Raw genomic sequence first — 19,297 nt, 5'->3', positions numbered from 1 at the left:
TGCGCCTGTGCTGCTCAGAGGTGCTGCTACCCAGCAGCGTGAGTTAAGGATGAGAAAGGCACAGAGCTATTTTCTTCCTAAACGCCGTTAGGCTTTGGTTTCCTTCCCTTTCTCTGCACCGGGAGAAGCCTAAATTTCAGCTTCTTCCATCACATGCTAAGGAAGGAGTCGGCCAACTTTAAGCGCATGAAGAGAAAAAGGAAATGAAAAATGAAAACGACCCCTTAAATCTCCCCAAATCACAGGAGAAAACGAGACGTTAAGTGAGCAGTAGCTATGCAAGTGGTTAAGGTGACATCGAGTCGAATTCACTGCCCCCACGGGGCCGCGCCATCGGCGCTCGCGTCTCTTCGGGGTGCAGAGACGGGCATAGGGGAAGAAGGGGCGGAAGAAGGGCGGTGGAGGGTGACGCGCTAACGGGGAGCGCGGGGCCTGGCTGCCGCACTGTGACTGCACACGGTGGGCCCGTACCCTCCCGCCGCCTCCCGCACGCAGAGGCGGGGGCCTGGGGGCGGGGCCCCGGATCCCACCCTCCCTGGCATCTCCAGGCCCACGGTCTGGGCGTCGCGCCTTTCCCGGGGCGGTGTGGCCGCCGCGGGTGTCTCCTTTCCCGGAGCAGGGAGGGCGCCTGGAGGAGCCGAAACCGCGCGGGCCGGGGGCGGGGCGGGGGCCGGTGGCGAGAGGGGGGTGTCCCGGGGCCCGCCCCCCACGCCCTCCAATGGCGAGGCGAGGGGCCGGCCCGAGGGGCGGGGCCTCGGGAGCCGCCGCAGGCCCCGCCCACGGCCCCGCCCACGGCCCCGCCCCACCCCGGGCCCCACGCGCGCGTCCCGGCCCGGCTCGGCCCAGACTTGGGGCGCCCGCGCCCGGCCCAGGCTGCTGCGCGGCCCGCGGTGGGGGGCGGCGGGAAAAGGGTTTCTTTGTCCTCAACGGCCTTGCCTTTTTTCCTGCCCACCCACTCGGGAGCTTCCAAGAGTGCCCTGGGATTTCCCCCACCCGCCCCCCGGCATCCGGACTCGGGGCGCTGGGGGCGCGCGAGCAGGCAGAGCTGAAGGCCGAAATGAAGCAGAGCGAAGTGGGGCGGGCGGTCTGCGCGTGCGCACAGCCGCCCGCGTCTGCGGGGCGGGAGCTGAGCGGGGAGGGGCGCCGCCCCTGGGACCCCCGCGGGCCTTCTCGCCACTTCGTCCACTCGCAGCCCCGCCTCCCCTCGCTGCTGTGGGTCGTTTGGAAAGTGAGAGTAGAGTCAGCAGCACGCATAAATGATTAGGGGTGAATGGCTGAAAGCAGATGCTGTTTTGTTATTTTTTAAAATTATTTTTATTTTTAAAAGTCTAGGTCGTTCTGCAATTGGTACTGCTTGCGAGGTCGTTTTCCCCTAATTCCTTAGTTAGAGGATAATGAAATCCCTAGTTACCAACGCGTGCTGGCTCTTTGCGAACATTGCGGGCAATACCCATGGTTGAAGGTGGACTTGGAGAAAGTTTCCTCCTTTCTTTTTTAATTTGAAACGTCCACTCCACATCATACTTGAGGCGAAAGAGCAGTGGACTAGAGTGGGGAGACGCAGGTAACCAGGCCTTGTGTTGTCAGCACTGTGATGACCGACTTGTCGCTCCCCCCTGCCCCGCTCCCCGCTTCTCTGATGCGATCTGGTGATCTGAAAAACGGAGGCGATCGGACTAGGACATGATCCCCAAGGTGGTTTTCACCTTCGGGGGCTTGTGAACAGGAGGTGTTCTAGAATACTGCGGAGGTGCCGCCCAAGGAATAAAGTCCATGCAAGGATACTAGTTAACAGGTGCCTTCTTGCAGAGGACATCTTTCCTTTTGCTAAATCATTTCATTTAAACTTAGAGAAACAAATACTATTCAGGATAAGAGAAAAAAAGTCAGTGGTGCTGTTGGGATCTACATATCAAATTGAATCAGAGGTACCCCTGGAAGTCGGTCTGCATAATTAAAACGTGAATATGCAAAACTCCTTGTCCCCAAGTCTACCAGGAAGAGACCATGGTCTCTAAGTCTGGTTGGCACTGCCTTTCTTTCTCAGTTGGTGGTCCTGAAGCCCCGTCTCAGCGGCAGGCAGTGTTCCACACACACACGCAGGCACATGGTGAGGGTGCGTGTGTTCTTGCATTGACAACAGGGCAAAACATTGAACAGTCCATTTCCCAACTCTTTCTACCAATCCATCATAAGTGGACCTTCCAGATGCCGCTACTTAAAAAAAAAAAAAGCCTTTTGCAATTATTTGCAAGAGCAATTGCCAGGGCTAACTAGGAAATTCTACCTTTTCTTGGGTCAGAAAAAAAATCCACTGCTATATTAAAATGGGCTGGTCTGACAACACATGCCTCTCATAAATTTAGTCTGTCATTTTTATGTTGTTGCTTAGTCGCTAAGTCATGTCTGACTCTTTTGCAACCCTGTGGACTGTAGCACGTCTCTGTCCTTGGGATTTGTCTGTAGGCTCCTCTATCTGTGGGATTCTCAGGCAAGAATACTGGAGTGGGTTGCCATTCCCTCCTCCAGAGGATCTTCCTGACCCAGGGACTGAACCCCTGGTCTCCTGCATTAGCAGGTGGATTCTTTACCACTGAGCCACCAAGGAAGCTCTGTCATTTTTATACCTTCAACTAAAATCCTTAATCAAAATACAACTATGAATGTATATGTTATTTTTATTTAAAATGTCGACAAATATACCATATTGAAATATGTATATAAATTAAGAGGGGGAGGGAATTTTTGTAGGCGTATGTCACTAAGGGTCCTAATAAAAATCAGCTTTGAAAGGCTAGGCTCTCCCTTTGCATCTACTGCTTGGTAAGGTGTCTTTTCATTTTTGATCACCACTTTAAAGTTAGTTGAAACTTCTAGGGCTTAAATATATGACTGGCTGAAGAAATTTCACTTTAGTGCAGAAGTCTGAATCCTGGGAGCAAATGTTATGTTTGAAATGTATGCATGTGATTAGCTTCGTACTTAATAATACATATTTTATTTTAAAAAATCAACATTTTTCTTATGAAATATACACACAGAGCCATGCACAAAACAAAGATGCAGAGGTCACAAAACAAAGGTGTGCTTTGTGCTTGATCATAAATTGAATTTTCTATGTGTTCCCCATTCACACTGAAACAGTGCAGACAACTAAAATGCAAGCTGTCTTGCTAGGTACGATCCTAAGTCAAAAAAGTCAGAGAAATTGTTGGGACAGTGAGCAACATTTGATTGCAGTTTGTGAATTGGAAATCAGTTGGTACTGATGTTGATTTCCCAGTTGGAGAGTTGTGTGGTGATCACAGACAAGATCGTCCTCTCTTTGGGGGGTTCACACACTGGAGTACTTAGGGGAGATGAGACATCATATCTGTAGCTTGTTTTCTTGAGGTTCAGAAAAGGAGTAGCGATAATGGGGATGAATAGAGAGTCATGGAAGGACATGGTCAAGTGTTAAAACCAGGGAATCTTTGGATGAAGGCATGTGGGAGTTTTTTGTAATGCTCTGAAAATTTTTCTTTATGGCTAAAGTTATTTCAAATTAATTATTTAAAAAAATCTATTCTAGGTGGTTTAAGGACTTGAATAGTCCCCCCCCCAATCTTTTAAAACTAAATGGAATACATAGATGAATATTCTTAAATTTTTGTTTGTTTATTTAGCTGCACCAGGATCGTAAGTTGCAGCAGGTAGGATCTAGTTCCCTGACCAGGGGTCAAACCTGTGCCCCCTGCACTGGAAGCACGGGGTCCTAATCACTGGACCATCAGGAAGGTCCCTCAAACCTTAAATAAGCACAAAACGGAAAAGATTAATACATGTGACCATAATAAATGGAAAACTTTTGTTCATAAAGTAACACTTTAAAGGAAACCAAAGGGTACATTACCAAAATCATCAAGATCAGTATCAAGAACTAAAGAATTCCTTAAACCAATTTTTACAGCCTGCGCGTGCACACACAGACAGCCCTTGAAATAAAACCGAGCAAAGGACACGAAAAGGTATTTCATAGAAGACGAAGCAGGTATGCTTTCCCCAGGAATGTGAGCAAAACTGGCTTAATGTTCAGAGCACTCCGTGTCTCTGGGCCTTTGGCCTCCTGAGAGCCTTTCCTTCTGTGATGAGCTCACCCGGGTCCATCTGATGTTTTCTCACCACCGCACTCACACCAAACAGTTGTTGGGGGGCATCTCGGAAACAAGGGGCCTTCTTCTCAGCGAGTCTTCCTGGGGAGTGATGGCGTGTGACCCGCCCCGGCCTGGGGACGTCGTCCCGGTTTGCCTGGCTGGCCAGGGGTCTCTTCCTCAAGCTCATCACTTCCTCTTTGTAACTGGTGAGTGTTTTGGGGGAAGCGTTCTCGAAGTACGCGGACTTCCTCGTCCTTCTCAGGACTCCACAGGAAGGCCCAGGCATCCACCGCCCACTCCTGTCTAGGTCAGCCCCCTCGATGGTGGTCAGCAAGCGGTGGGTCTCTAGTTTCCTCATTCCTTCTAAACTTGCTGCTTGACGTTCTACAGTAGGAGGAGCTCCTTCCTTCCCTTCCCTCCTTGCACACTTCCTTTCTTCCCTCCCTCCCTCCTTCCTTATTTCCTCCAGTGGAATATGCTCTGGTTCCATTATTTTCTTTTACACCCAGAGGAAGGGTTGAAAGTGACAATTACAAGGTAGCTGTTTGTCGTCAGAGTAAACGCTCCACCTGCCTGTCGGGACCTTGTGTCCAACGCGAGAAAGACCAGCTCTTCTCCCCAAGGCCTCTGGCTGTCACCTCTCCTCCTCTTAAAGTATTATCTGATTTTAAAAACTGTGTTCAATTAATTCATCCTTTTAAAGTGTCATTTTACCAGATGCATATTTTTGCCAACTGTGCTTTCAAACAATGTGATTTTGTCAAGGGTTCAAACACGGAGCCAGCCCTGACATGGAGGCGAGGCCGGCTGCAAATGTCAACCATTATTTTGTGAGCTCACTGGAGGGGCGCTTGGCTGGCAGCCTGCACAAGCGTCCTCTCCTTGTCTCCATCCTGGTGAGAGGCTCCAGGACGCTCTTTATGAGCACAATTTTGGATAGACTTCCTTTCCGCTTGTGGGTATAAAGAGGCTCCTGGCGATAAGCTTTTCGACGTCAATCCGTCTCGCCCTGACAAAACAGCAAATCCAGCCTCATGGGTTTCAACCAGTAAGTTCCTGATGATCGTGAATCATTTATTAACACAGAGTGGAAATGATCACACTGCAGGTCACTCTTGGAGTCAGACAGATCGACATGGGATTTGCGTTCTGGCTTCCTCCCTGAACTTATTTGCTGTAAAAATATGGTCCAGTAATTTACTTCCTTAGGCTTCAGTTTCCTTATCTTTAAAATGGGTGTAAAAATATTGACCAGATGGGAGTTGTTGAGAAGAAAGCGCAGTGTTGTATTTAACAAGCTCGTGGGGGGCGTGGAAACTTTTCTGCCTCCTGGGCTCCTGTTTTCAGACGGTGGCAAGATCTTACCTTCCTCCCTTGGCAGGGGTGTGGTTTGGGGGGCGGATGCTCTGGAGTGGCACTGTATCTCAGTCTCAATTTCCTCCTGGTTCTTCAGCGCCTGTTTTCCTGGAGTCACTTCTCCCATGTGAGCCAGTCACCATGCTGTCGGTCACTTCTTATGCTGGACGATGGCCTCTGTTTCCAGGAGCCTCTGAAGTTGGTCTGCCTCTGGGAGGCTTGCTGCGTCCGTGAGCTGGGAATCTGCTCTGCACTGCTCTTACCCTTCTCTCCTTCCAAAGGCACGTTGGCCCCAAGACCTAATTTGGAGAGGAAAGTGGGAGACCCACTTTAGCCTCAAGGTTAAGCCATCTTCATGGCCACAGGGATGTATTGTACAGCACAGGAAATAGAGCAAGTATTTTATAATTATTGTAAATAAAGCATAAACTTTAAAAATCGTGTAAAAGTAAAATAAATTTTTAAAAAAGCACTACATGCAGAAAAAACAGATTAAGCCATCTTCTCTACTCAAGTTTTTTTAGATGTTTGCTCTGAGATGTCAGGCATTGCTCAGACGGATGAAGCTCTTCTGTTTCTCATCAGATTTGTGTTTCTCTGTGTGCTCTGCTCAGAACCTGGGGCCAAGGGAGGGGTGATCAGTGCCCCAAACCCCTGATACGTTACAATAATCACTGATCAAAGCATTGTGAGTGTGTATTAAACACATAACCCTGGGTTAACCTGGACCCCAAGCTTTCTTGAGGGAGACTGAAGAATTTGAATGAGCTTGAAGCAGACAAGGCTGGATTGTAGTTGATAAAGCTTTACTTCAAAATGAATAACTCATAGTTTGAGATGGATGTTAAGCTACTTTGTGATTGTCTGGTATAGGTTATGAGTTGAATCATGTTCTTCCCGAAAGATGTGTTGAAGTCTTAACCCCAGAACCTCAGGATGGGATCTTATTTATAGAGGTAATCAAGTTAAAATGAGGTGGTTAGTGTGGGCCTTAATCTAATACCATCCCTACCTGTATAGAAGGGCAAATTTAAATACAGCGACCGACACGCCCAGAAAGAAGATGGTTTGAAGACAGCTGTGCGAAGATGGAGTCAGGATTAGATGTGACATCCTTAAAACAAGGAATTCCCAAGATTTCTGGAAAAACCTCCTGAAGCTAGCACAGTCTCCCTCACAGACCCTTCCTCAGAGGAACCACCCTGATGACACAGTGAGCTTATACTTACAGCCTCCAGAGTGTTGAGACAATAAATCTCTGTCTTTCAAGCTGCCCAGTTGGTGGCCCTTGGTTATGGCAGTCTTAGCAAACTAACCCGTAGGACCAGACGACACTGGTGGCGGTGAGGTGTTTCACTAGAGGGAGCGGAATCTGGGGCGGAATCAGTCTTGGAGCAGCAGGTGAGGCGCACCTTAGCCTGAGCTGAAGGAGGGGTTCCCCACCTTCTCTGGGGCCAGAGGTCCACTGGGCGGAGATGCTGAGGCCTGGGGAAGCCTGGAGTGCTTGCTCTCCTGGTGGAGCCCTCAGCTGCTCTGACCGCAGGAACAGTTGGAGCCAGACGGAGCCCAGGACAGTAGCTGGCTGGGGCCGTGGTCGCATGTGGTTTTCTGTGTCGTGTTTCCCTTCCATCACTCCTGATCCTGGGAAGGTGTCACAGGAGTTTACAGCTGTGTTGTGAGATACGATGCTCTACCTCCAGGACGAAGGAGACATGAGGTGAACTTTAGGTACCACGAGAGGCACAAGTGCTGTCCCGGGGTCCCGGCAGCCCCTGGACGGGGTTCGAGCAGGGGAGTTTGAGGGCCATGTCCCCAGCCCTTTGGAGGGTGGCCTTTTGGGAAATGCTCAGAAATATGTGGGGGAACTTTTTGAGGATGGGTAATTCACAGCAAGAAATCTTGCCACATTTGACGTGAATATAACTGGTAGTTGTGGTTTAGTCACTCAGTCGTGTCCAACTCTGCAACCCTCTAGACTATAGCCCGCCAGGCTCCTCTGTCCATGGGATTCTCCAGGCAAGAATAGTGGAGTGGGGTGCCATGCCCTTCTCCAGGGGATCTTCTCGATCCAGGGACTGAACCCTATCTCCTGCACTAGAGGCAGGTTATTTACTTTACTGCTGAGCCACCAGCGAAGCCTGTGCATCTTGTGTCCTTCTCTTATTACCTCCCCGGGCCCTCTGAGGCTTCAGTTTGCTCCTCTGCTGATTATAACATATAGAGTGGTTTTGCTTCGTGTGGCCCCTTGTGAGCTTGTGTGGCAGTGGGCGGGTGGGTTATAGAGTAATTGGGATTCAGGCTCAATGTCTTCCTCTCTAGAGATGTTGTGAACTTGATGAGAAGTAAGGCAAATCCAGAAAGTGGTCTGACTGATTCTCACATGAAGATTCAAGGACTGAACATGATGACTCTCTTGCTTCTCCAGATTTCACTCCTTCCCCCAGTACTATCTGGAATTGGTCATGACAGCCTTTCAAATCACCAAGGACAGCAGACACATTGTCTTCTGTTTAAGAAAGCAGGCAAATGTATAATATATTTTGAGGGGATTTTCACAAACATAATGAAATCTTAAAAAAGAAAACTTGTTTTCAGCTCCAGTTTTCCAGGAGATTAATCTTCGTAAAACACATTTTTTTCCCCAAGTATTATTGGAAAGAAGGCATTTCAGTAATTATAAGTGCCTTGGAAAATTAACTTGGGCATCTCCCCCATGAACTGATTACTAAATTATGAAACCACGAGGGACTGCACATTGCTTAAAACTTCAGCATGGGAACAAATGGCTTCTTAGCAAAGGCCGCCCAAGGTCTAACATTTGTTTCTTTGGAAATAAGTCTAAAGCTGACGTGAGATGATCTCTTACCAGGTCTTTTACAAGCTTGCTGGTTGCATAGATATGTGGGCTTTCATTCACAGGTGAGCAGCTAAAAGGGAGTTCTTGTTTCTGCTCATGAAGAAGTAACGACCAGCTCCAGGAGAGTCGCAGAAAGGAAATCGGTGTTTCCACTGACATGTCCTCCAAACAGCAATAAAATATTTATCAGCCGCCAAATAAAAGGACGGATTATTCTTTAGATTCTGAGAACTTCACTGAGCTTTCCTCCCTGTACCCTTTGGCCTAATTGTTTAGTGTCTTGTCATAAAACAGGATAAAACGTACCGGATACGTATGACAGATTGTTCCTAGTTCGAATATGCCTTAAATTGAGCCTGAAGTTGAGGTGACATTTATAGTCTCCATTAAATGATGGCAAAAGTTGGAAGAAGTTGGAAGGTGGTTGTTATTAATGTATGTGTTTCAATTTGGTTAGAAGCAGAACTCCTTCCTAATATTTATGTTGGAAGACAGGATCCATCTGGTTGGAGTCCCTCATGTTTCTCAAGGAATAATGCGGACAGAAGGTGGAGATGGTGTGACTTGCCCAGCGGTTTATCTAAGTGTCTTTCGTTCTTTAGACACCAATGAGTTGCTGACGATTCTGTTTCCGGCATGTTGGTTGTAAGGAAAGGTTTTTCCTCCCTCCTTCCCTTTCCTTTCTCCTGTGTTTTCTCCCTCCTCCTCCACTTGCCTCCTTCCTTCCTTTAAGATAATGCTTGAGTTTTATTATATTAAACATACACATAAATGAACGAATAAACACCAGCTACCGGGAAGACTCCCTGTAACCTAAAAAGTTGTCTTTAGTAATATGTCATGAAATTCGGCAGCCAAAGAATAATTTATAACGGAGTCGACCAGTCAGTGAGGCTGCCACCTCGGGTTAGGCAGGGAAGAGAACATCCTTGGACTTGTCAGCGAAAACTCAGTGTTTACTTGACATTCAAATCAAAAGGCCCACTTTGAGTGGCCAAAGATTCCCTCTCCTGCCTGTGCCATTCCTGTCAGCGCAGGCCCTTACCCCAGCTCGTTTCACTGGTCTTTCCCAACCATCATCGCCCCATCTGCCCTCTGGAGAGCCAAAGAGATGATTTTGCATCAGTCTATGCCCCCCGCGCCAACCAATGCCAGAAAGTTGCTTGCACCCTAGGCGAGCTGCAAAGGCAGTGTGCAGTGTGGGCTTCCTGGGTCTTGGGTTCTCCATCACATCACATTGAATTTAACTGAATGAGAGAGATGGTCTGTTTTCTCTTGGATCCTGCCCACTGGTCACAGAATGGCCTTTGAAATGCTGTCCTCAAGCCATCTAGCATACCCTCAGAGCAGATTGGGGGTGGAGGGAGAAAAGGGCTGGTGAGTGCTGTGAGCCTTGTTCTTTTCCAGAGCTGAAGACAGATAGTGTTTACCTCCACTTGGCAGTGTAGGTCTATGGATGTGTTGGACTCTGAAGCGATGTTTGGGGATGTGGGGGAAGCCTGGTAAATGAGACTTGAGTTCACTCTTGTCTCTATTAATCAAAAGTAGACATGTATGCCTGCTAGCCTGAAACCATGGACATCAGACTTGGGCCCCACTACTGAGCATTTGCTCAGAGGCCACTATGAAATAATTGGAAAATGAGTGCACATCCCCTAGTCTAGGGGAATAAGACTGCTCAGACAGCGTGTGTTTATTGCACTCTGTTTTCCTTTTTTTCTTCACATACTGCCCAGAATTTTTGATGTGTAGGAAAATGATGCGCTTTTCTTTCCTCCTTTTGGTGATGCTATAGACTGATGTTTTACATTTTTTAAACTGTTTTCTGAACACTGGCAAAAATTAGCCATCAACAAGAGAAAGGGTGTAATTTAGATGATGCAGAGTTTAACTCCGAGGAGAGAAAGATCACAGTAGGCCTTAGGGTTGGAAAGACTTCCTCTCCACATATTTTCTCCTCTCTTGCCTCTTGCTGGATAAGATGCTTATCCTTTGGGCCCTAAAGTCGTCCTGGCACGTGACACCCCTCCACTTGCCGCATTTTGTAATGAGTGTAAGTTGGGTGACTGGACATCCTGATTTGTCCAGCACAGTCCTGATTTCTGTCTGCTATTCCAGAAAAATTATAAACAGTTCTCCCTTTTACGTCCCAAGGTCCCAGTTTAGATTATAGATATTACTGAAATATAAACTGAGGACCATATAATCCAGGGTTTTTATGCTGGTGCAGACAAATAAACACAATCTAGTAACTAAAAGTCCTTTGAAATGTTTCTTGTGTCTCAGGAGGAAGGTGGAAGACTATCTGAATTTCAATGTACCACAGCACTCTTCGGAAGTCACTCCCGTCTCTTCCCTAAGTGCCCTCAGGACAGTGCCTGCTCTAAAAACTCGCAAACAGAGCAGCCTGCCTTTGCTAACACAAACGCGCGCCTTTTATTTTATCTCTCTTGTTTCTGTCTACCTCTCGTCTGTGTGGTTTCCCGTTTCTTTCCCCATCCCCTTAATTCTGCTTCATGAAGCTGCTGAAGGCAATCTGGCAAAGGGAGAACTCTCTTTCCGGGGTGAGGTGGGGTAAGATTCCTAACCGGCCAGAGCTGTCTTGAGCAGCTGGATGCGAGAGGAGGGAAGGCTGAGAAGTCTTATCGGAGACTCAAGGTCGTCTCTGTCGCAAGTTCTCTGAGAGGCAGGCTGAGTTCTGCATCAGTGCTTGGCACAGAGAGCTACTCAAGATGTATTTGATTTGTTGAAGTAGATCAAGGAGGATTTTACCTGGCTTTGAAGGAACAGCAATATTTGAGTGGGGGTAGAGGCAGTGGCACCCCACTCCAGGACTCTTGCCTGGAAAATCCCCTGGACGGGGGAGCCTGGTGGGCTGCAGTCCATGGGGTCATGAAGAGTTGGACACGGCTGAGTGACTTCACTTTCCCTTTCACTTTCATGCATTGGAGAAGGACATGGCAACCCACTCCAGTGTTCTTGCCTGGAGAATCCCAGGGATGGCAGAGCCTGGTGGGCTGCCGTCTGTGAGGTCACACAGAGTTGGACACGACTGAAGCAACTTAGCAGCAGCAGCAGCAGAGGCAGTAGGAGGAATTCCTGGGGAATAAGAATTAAGGTGTGTGTAGTTGTGGGTTCATGTGTTGTGTGGTGGGATGTGAAGAGACTGGGGAGATGGCGTTGGATGCTCACTGGGCGGTAAAGTGGAGAAGCCTATGGACTCAGACAGCTCCGGAAGTGCTCTGCAAGTCTGGGGGAGAGCTGTGCTGCAGAGAGCCAGGTTAGGCTCGTGACTAGGGCAAGATGGGGTGGAAACCATAGTTCAGATTAATCTGTCAGTTTCTTTTGGGGGTAGTTACTCTATTTGTCCCTTGGATGGCAAGGAGGTCAAACCAGTTGATCCTAAAGGAAACCAACCCTGAATATTCATTGGAAGGACTGTTGCTGAAGCTGAAGCTCCAATACTTTGGCCACTGGTGTGAAGAACTGACTCACTGGGAAAGACCCTGGTGCTGGGAAAGATTGAGGGCAGGAGGAGAAGGGGGCGACAGAGGATGAGATGGTTGGATAGTATCACCAACTCAACGGAGATGAATTTGAGCAAACTTGAGGAGATGGTGGAGGACAGAGGACCCTGGCGTGCTGGCGTCCATGGGGTTGCAAAGAGTTGGACTCAACTTAGTGAGTGAACAACACAGTTACTATGCTTGGTATGTTGGACTGCATGTAATGGACGCCGAGCACGCCGCACATAGAAGGAACTCAATAAATGACGGTTCACACCATCACCGTCACCCTCATTGTCGCCGTCATCATCACCAGACTCATTTTGATCATTGGGAGAGTCTTGAGGTGGAGAGACACGCTGGTGGGTTAAGAGAGGTGTCGTGGAAGGAAACGGGGGAGCTTCTCTGGGGAGAAAGGAGGCTCCGTGTGTAAGGGCAGAGTAGTAGCAGAAGGAGGAGATACTTTCCTCAGTGCCCCTTGGGTAAGGTTATGAGGGAAGCTTATTTATGCTCAGCATTAAAGACATCTTCACATTCAAAGTGCCAGCCATTAGAGAGACTGTGTCGTGAGGAAGTGAGCTCCTGGTGTCAGAAGAGACAAGTGGAATCCGGATGGTCACCCGCCTGGGCTGTTGTTGTTCAGTCGCTCAGCTGTGTCCGACTCTTTGCAACCCCATGGCTTCCCCGTCCTCTCCCGTCCCGTGGAGTTTGCTCAGACTCACGCCCACTGAGCCCGTGATGCCGTCCTGCCATCTCCTCCTCTGTCGCCCCTTCTCCTCCTGCCCTCAGTCTTGCCAGCATCAGGCTCTTCGTATCAGGTGGCCAAAGTATTGGTGCTTCAACTTCAGCCTCAGTCCTTCCAATGGTGGGAATGTTGCAGGGGCTTTGAGATCCCTTCTGGCTGAAAGATTGAGGGTTTGTACACCTTTAGAGCAGGGGCCAAGTTAGGAGCAAATAAAATGGCCCAGAAAGGCCATGGTCTGTACCAGTGGCTCTCAGCTGTGGGCCCGTTCCCCCCCAGGGAACGCTTAGCAATGGCTGGAGAGATTTTGATCATTAAGTCAAGGACGCTATTAATCACTGTAATGCACGGGTCAGCCTCCCTCCAACAAAGGATCATCTGGCTCCAATCTCGCTGTTGGCGAGGTGGAGGAACCCTGGCCTGTAGTTTAACTTCTGTTGATGAGCGATGAGAGTTGCTGAATGGATAAACGCCGACTCACATTCACCAGGTGGTATTTTCCTAAGCGATGAGCCAGAAATGCTGCCAGATATGCCCTTTCTGTTGTGATTTTCACACACATCTCAAAGGTTCTTCTTTTTTCTTCAAAGCTTCTTTGAAGTCAGTGAAACTGGTTAAGAAATGCAGTGGGCGATAAGGACAAATGCTCTGTAAGAACTTGTTTGAAACCTAATTCTGGCTCCCGTCCAGGAGGCTCTGTGGACTGCAGTCTTGTATTCATCATACTTTCTGGAGGGTAAATGACTTCCTTGAAGGCTGAAGATGAATAAAGAAGGTTCAGGTTTCACAGATTTTTTTTCTTGGTAACCTGGTCGTTTCATTTTGTACATGGCTCACAAATGGCTGTGGTGACCATAGGTCCAGATTTGCCAGAAACAGTCATGATTTGCCTGTAATGTACTGGGGTGATTATTAATAGTACTTTTATTTTTTTTAAATCAATAAACATGTCCTGGTTTAGATAATAAATCATAGGGCCAACTTAATATTAGTTGACCAATGGGTATTTTAACCATGCATCCACACCATTTTAAATAATATGCATTATTCAACTTCAGTGCTACCAGTTTAAAAATAACTCCTCAATAATGGCTAGTTTGATTCATCACCATCATCATGATAGCTACTTTGAATAACTTGTCTCAAACAGTGATGACCTCTGTCCTTCAAGCCACGTTCCAGCCCACTTCCTGTTGGGATCCACTACCCACATTTATGACTTGCTTGGGCAGACCATGGACCCAGAATCAGCGGCCACTGGGGAAGGTGAGTAACTTGCAGAGGGCCAGCTGATCTTGCTCTGATCAACCCAGGAACACATTTCTATAAGACACACAGCCCTTCGCTAGCCTGTTCAGCAAATCCTTTCTAAATCGTGGCTCCTCTGCATTAATTTGAAATCCCCTTCTGTCTTTTATGTCCACGTCCCAGATCCATTTCCTAAACCACTGGCTTTTCCTCAACTCTGATTTCCAAAGAGCTGATTCTGAAATGCGGTTTCATCGGTTTCCTAAAGAAGGTAAAAATGATAGATTTGATCAGGCAAATCTGTGTTTTACAAATACAGTGTACAGAGTCTTAGCACTGAATACTTAAACAGAGAATGATTTCTGTTCCATGAAGCTTTCTGGCCATAAAGACCACAAATTCCCTTCTACTTGTCTAAGATTGTATTTTTCCTGCATTGTTTTGTCCTGTATTGTACTTCCCTCAGCTCTTTGGGGGAGAGAAATGTTTGTTCAGCAGGTGCTGTGTATGGTAAATTGCCAAATGCATCCACGTTGCTGTATAAATAATGAACATTTCTGCATTCACAGACACTTTGATAGCAACAGTGATAATATATCTCCCTTATTTTAGCGAAAAAAACCCAAAAACCATGTAGGTAAGAGTTTTACCTTGCTTCAGCAGATAAGACATATCAGGCTAGCACATGGCCTTATTTTTCTTTGTCAAAACTGTTAGTGGAGCAGTACATGAAACTCTGATAGAGAGGTATGGGGTCCGCCTGCTCACCGCTCAAAAACCAATAAGCAGACCAAGTTGTGGAAAGGGAAGTTCACTTTATTTCAGATGCCGGCACCTGGGGTGGGGGACATCTGTCCAAAGGCCGACTCCCCCAACACTGGCCACCACTGGGGCAAGAACTTTTATACATAGAGTGGTGGAGGGGTACTTGCAGAAATAACACAGTCATCTCTGTCGGTCGTCTTGAAATTGGTCATCGGTGATCTGACCAGAGTCATCATCTTGGTTGTTTTAGGTTCAGTTAATCTTCAGTTCCAGGGTCCGTTTATTCCATTTCTTTGAGGCCCATTCTCAGAATCGTAGCAGCTCATGTCATGGCTGCAGTCTGGTCACCGTGTGGTTAACTTCTCCATCTGATGCTTTAGTATCTATATGACAGCTCATAGGATATGGGTCTGACTATTATCTGTAGCCCTTGAGAAGGAACCAAATGTCCTTGTCTATGCTTAATGACTACATTATTATTATTTGGTCTCCTTTGACTGTTTCCCCTTGTTTCTGCATTTCTCACTTCTCTGATTAAACATATTCTTCAACTAAAGCTTTCCATAGACAAAAGAGAGGCAATGGACATTGAGGGGGCAAGGACCACAGGGTCCTGCTCTTTTTCAAGACTGCTCCTAAAATACGGCAATTGCTTAGAATGCAAAACTGTGAAGTTCACTGGGCCCCATCTGAGCACAACCCATCCCCCATCCCAGTTGACTCCCCACTGTGGGATTCACAGATTATCAAGGGGCTTCTTTTCCTGTGCCTTCTCCCTGACTTCCCAGCGTAACACGTGACAGCACCTGTGTGGTCAGAAGCAGGGACTCGGGGATCTGTTAGGAAACCAGATCTCTAGCTGTGTGACAGCCAGCAAGTCAGCTGATCTCTGTGGGTCTCGTATGCTTCGCTGTTGTTCAGTTGCTCAGTCGTAACCAACTCTTCACGATCGCATGGACTGTAGCCTGCCAGGCTCCTCTGTCCATGGGATTCTCCAGGCAAGAATACTGGAGCGGGTTGCCATTCCCTCCTCAGGGGATCTTCCTGACCCGGGGATCAAACTCGGATCTGCTGCATTGGCAGGCAGATTCTTTACCACCTGGGAAACCCTCATATACTTTAGGGGCTCATCTGATAGGGCCGTTGAGGCAGTTAAATGACAGAGTATGTATATGTCTCAAGCACCCAGAACAGAGTAACACAGAGCAAGGGAGTGATTCTTTTCCTCCTCCTCTTCTGTCTCCTTCTTCTTTTGTGGTGTTGTTGTTTGAGGTTTCCTGAACAGATTCCAGCACAGCAGGAAGACTCAAACAGCTCCACGTGGCGTTTTGAGATTCATCCCACCTGAGGCCAAGTGACCTGCAGGTTGGACAGACTGCCCAAGTCCAAGGGCTTCAACGTTAGTTTCAGGACCTACGTCAGTGATTTCCTGATCCTGGGCTGGGGCCTCAGGAGCCTAATTGACTCTCCTCTGTCCTGCCCCTCCTGCAGCTTGATGGAGACCCCTCTCACTGGGCTCTCTGAACCTGTGTCATCAGAGGTGGCTGTAGCCCGCGCTCTTGCGGCAGAGCTTGATGGAAATAATGGTGATCTCCTTGCACACACGCTTGTTGGTGTGGAAGTCGTCGCTCAGGCTCGTGCAGTACTTCTCAGTGACAGCTCAGGCCGACTTCTTCAGGGTGTTGGTGGGTCAGCCCGTGCAGGCGGGTCCCTGGGACAAGAGCAAGGTGGCCATTCTCCCCTGTCGGTGCTCCCGCATCCCTGCCGTCACACATCTCCGAGTCAATAGTCATCATCTGTTCCCATGGCCATCCTCCCATGAGTCGGTGAGCAACTTAAGGAAAGCAAGGCTTCTTCATCTCTACAGCTCCACAGATGGCTTAGAAGATAGTAGGCACTCAGTACATATTTTCTGAATCAATCAACTAGGGGAAGAACTTGACAGCTTCCAAGGGTAGCAGTTTATTGTTAGCCTCTCTTCCTACTTAAAAAAATAATCTCCTCACAAAATTCCCAACTGGGAAGCGCTGCGGCTCTCCCGTGAGTTTGAGCACAGGGCTCGCTTTGGCCTTGGGGAGGACGGTCCCAATGTCCCCACAGCCCCAGAGGAGATCGGCAGCGGCCCCTCTGGTGCGGAGGCGTCCGGGCTCTGCCCAGGTCACTGTAGCGGGCGGGGCCTCCAGCCCCCGTGGTCTGCTGACTGCGCACAGCTACAGCTTCGTCTGGAGCCTTCCCTCCCCTGACAGAAGCCTCTTGTCCACAGATTAGGGACAGTATGTCCACCCTCCCTGCCAGCTAACCTGCTGCTGCCAATGATTGATGCTCTTGCTGTTATTGTTCAGTTGCGAAGTCATATCCGACTCTTAGAACGCCAGGCTTCCCTGTCCTTCACTATCTCCTGGAGTTTGCTCAGATTCATGTCCATTGAGTCAGTGAAGCTATCTAACCATCTCATCCTCTGCTTCCCTCTTCTCCTCCTGCCCTCAGTCTTTCCCAGCATCAGGGCCTTTTCCAAGGAGTCGGCTCTTTGAATCAGGTGGCCCAAGTGCTTCAGCAATAGTCCTTCCAGTGAATATTCAGGGTTGATTTTCTTTAGCATTGACTGGTTTGATCTCCTTGCTGTCCAAAGGACTCTCGAGATACAGGGATGCAAAAGCATGGCGCCTTTGGGATCCTAATTATGTGAAAACCAAGTCTGATCGATGGCATTGTAGATCTGGTCAGTTACGAGACTCTCAATGAGCGGGTTGCACGGCTCAGTCTTCAATCAATGCACACACAACAGGACAGAATCAAAGCCTTTCTGCAGAGTTTTTCTTTTTCTTTAAAAAAAATTTTTTTTCTTTTTTCCCCGTGAAGCATGTGAGATCTTACTTCCCCAGACAGGATCTTAGTTCCCCAACCCAAACTGCCTGCTTTGAAAGCACAGAGTCTTAACCACTGGACCACCAGGGAAGACCCCAGGGCTTTTCTTATAAGGGGCCTGTTCAGTGAGAGTCTTCAGACCCGTTGCAACTTTTGGCAGGTTCCCACTGCTTTTTTATACTTTGCTCACATTTGTAAAAGATAGGTCATACTTTAGTATTTCAGATTTGAAGATTATTAGACTTATCAAAATTTACCAGTTTATGGCAAAGGATCAAAATGAGTTTCCTGTGAATGTTTAATAATTCTTGACATTTGATAGGGAAAGTTTTACTTGTTGGGTCAAATGCTTGTTGCTTCAAATGCTTGTTGCATTTGAAGTGCTAGTTACAAGAAAATCAAATACCTTCAATGTATAAATGCTATTAAGTTTTTAAAGGACTCTGGAGTATAAGTAAGTTTGTTTAAAGAAATTTAGTCTATTCAACCTGAATCAGCTCTGTCAAACATTAATTAAAAGCCTCATTTTAAATAAATAAATAAATAAATAAATAATGGTGGTGGGAGGGAGGGTTGGGAAGCTGGCTGGAGGTGGAGGTGCTGAAGTTTATAAATCTAATTAAAAATGAAGTTGCATTTCCATTTTCCAAATCCACCCATCCACCAGCGTACTGTGTCACTAGACATTATGTACGATTTTACTTTGCGACAGAAACCATTACATTTAAAAATTCATTACAGCAAGGTGAGTTAGACACATGATGGATGCAGCTTTAATTCTGCCATATATTATTACAGTTAAAATGTAAATGATGAAAAATATTTTGTGCTTATCAGCATTTATGTGGAAATGTGTTTTACAGTGATATATGATGTTATATTTCTATTATTGTGATGAAAAAAAAAGCAATACAAAAAGATGAAGTGTTTATTAAAACATGAAAAAAAAAAGAAATAAATGGTTTTGCAGCACTGAAGAGATTATAGAAAGTAAATAAGCTAGATCAGACCTGTTTTATGTAGTAATTTTATAGTTTATTTTAATTATTTCAGTTGTAAAATATTGTTATACTGTTAATTAGTTCTGATTGTTCATATTAAACTATTGTAATGCAAAAATAAATAAATAAAATTAAAAAAAAAAAAAGTAGTCTTAAAGACTTAATTCCAGAATGCCAAAATGTTCTAATTGCATCATTGATGGAAGCACAGGTTAACTTATTTGTGGTAACTAGCTGTTTTCCAGAATGCTTAAAATAAAACATTCTGATAGTCTAGAGAAGACAGAACTGATCTTCCAAAGACTATATTCAAGTTGAACAAAACTAAACTGAACGTACTTTCCCTCTGACAATATCAAGATTTTGTCGTGCTTCAAGTTGGAAATTATGAACATCTTTTAACTTAGCATTAAAGATATGTAGAAAAAAATGCCTAATAATAGAGATTTACTTATTACGACAGAGAGCTGGAAGGCAACGCATAAGCTGAGTTGACTTGGTTTGCATGTTGTCTGGAAGTTTCCAGAAATGGGTCCTGTGACCACACACAGCATCTTCACTCACAAAAAGGTCCGTGTAGGTGGTGTTGGAAATGATATCAAAGATCATTTATTCTAATTCACTTATTTTATTTGGCAGAGGAAGAAATTGGGGACTGGAAAATGGAGTGGTCACAATTGCAGTTGGCCCTTAACAGAGTTCGAACTTCGAGGATGTGAGTCAACTTCTAGGTGAATTTTTTTCAGTAGTAAACATTGTGATACCATGCGATCTGGTGTTGGTAGAGTCTGTGGGTGCCGAGCTGTGGATACCAGGGCCTTCTA

The 19,297-nt window shown here is 46.8% G+C and overlaps 1 pseudogene; it reads right to left on the bottom strand.

The window, feature by feature from the left end:
* Positions 1 to 15,913: 15,913 nt before the first annotated feature.
* LOC148774229 (small ribosomal subunit protein eS17 pseudogene) lies at positions 15,914 to 16,297 on the bottom strand (annotated as a pseudogene).
* Positions 16,298 to 19,297: the final 3,000 nt, after the last annotated feature.

Source organism: Moschus berezovskii, chromosome 23, assembly GCF_049115385.1.
Source record: "Moschus berezovskii isolate FMDL1 chromosome 23, NW_MosBer_1.0, whole genome shotgun sequence".
NCBI classification, from domain to species: Eukaryota; Metazoa; Chordata; class Mammalia; order Artiodactyla; family Moschidae; genus Moschus; species Moschus berezovskii.
This window is presented reverse-complemented; position numbering and strand designations above follow the sequence as displayed.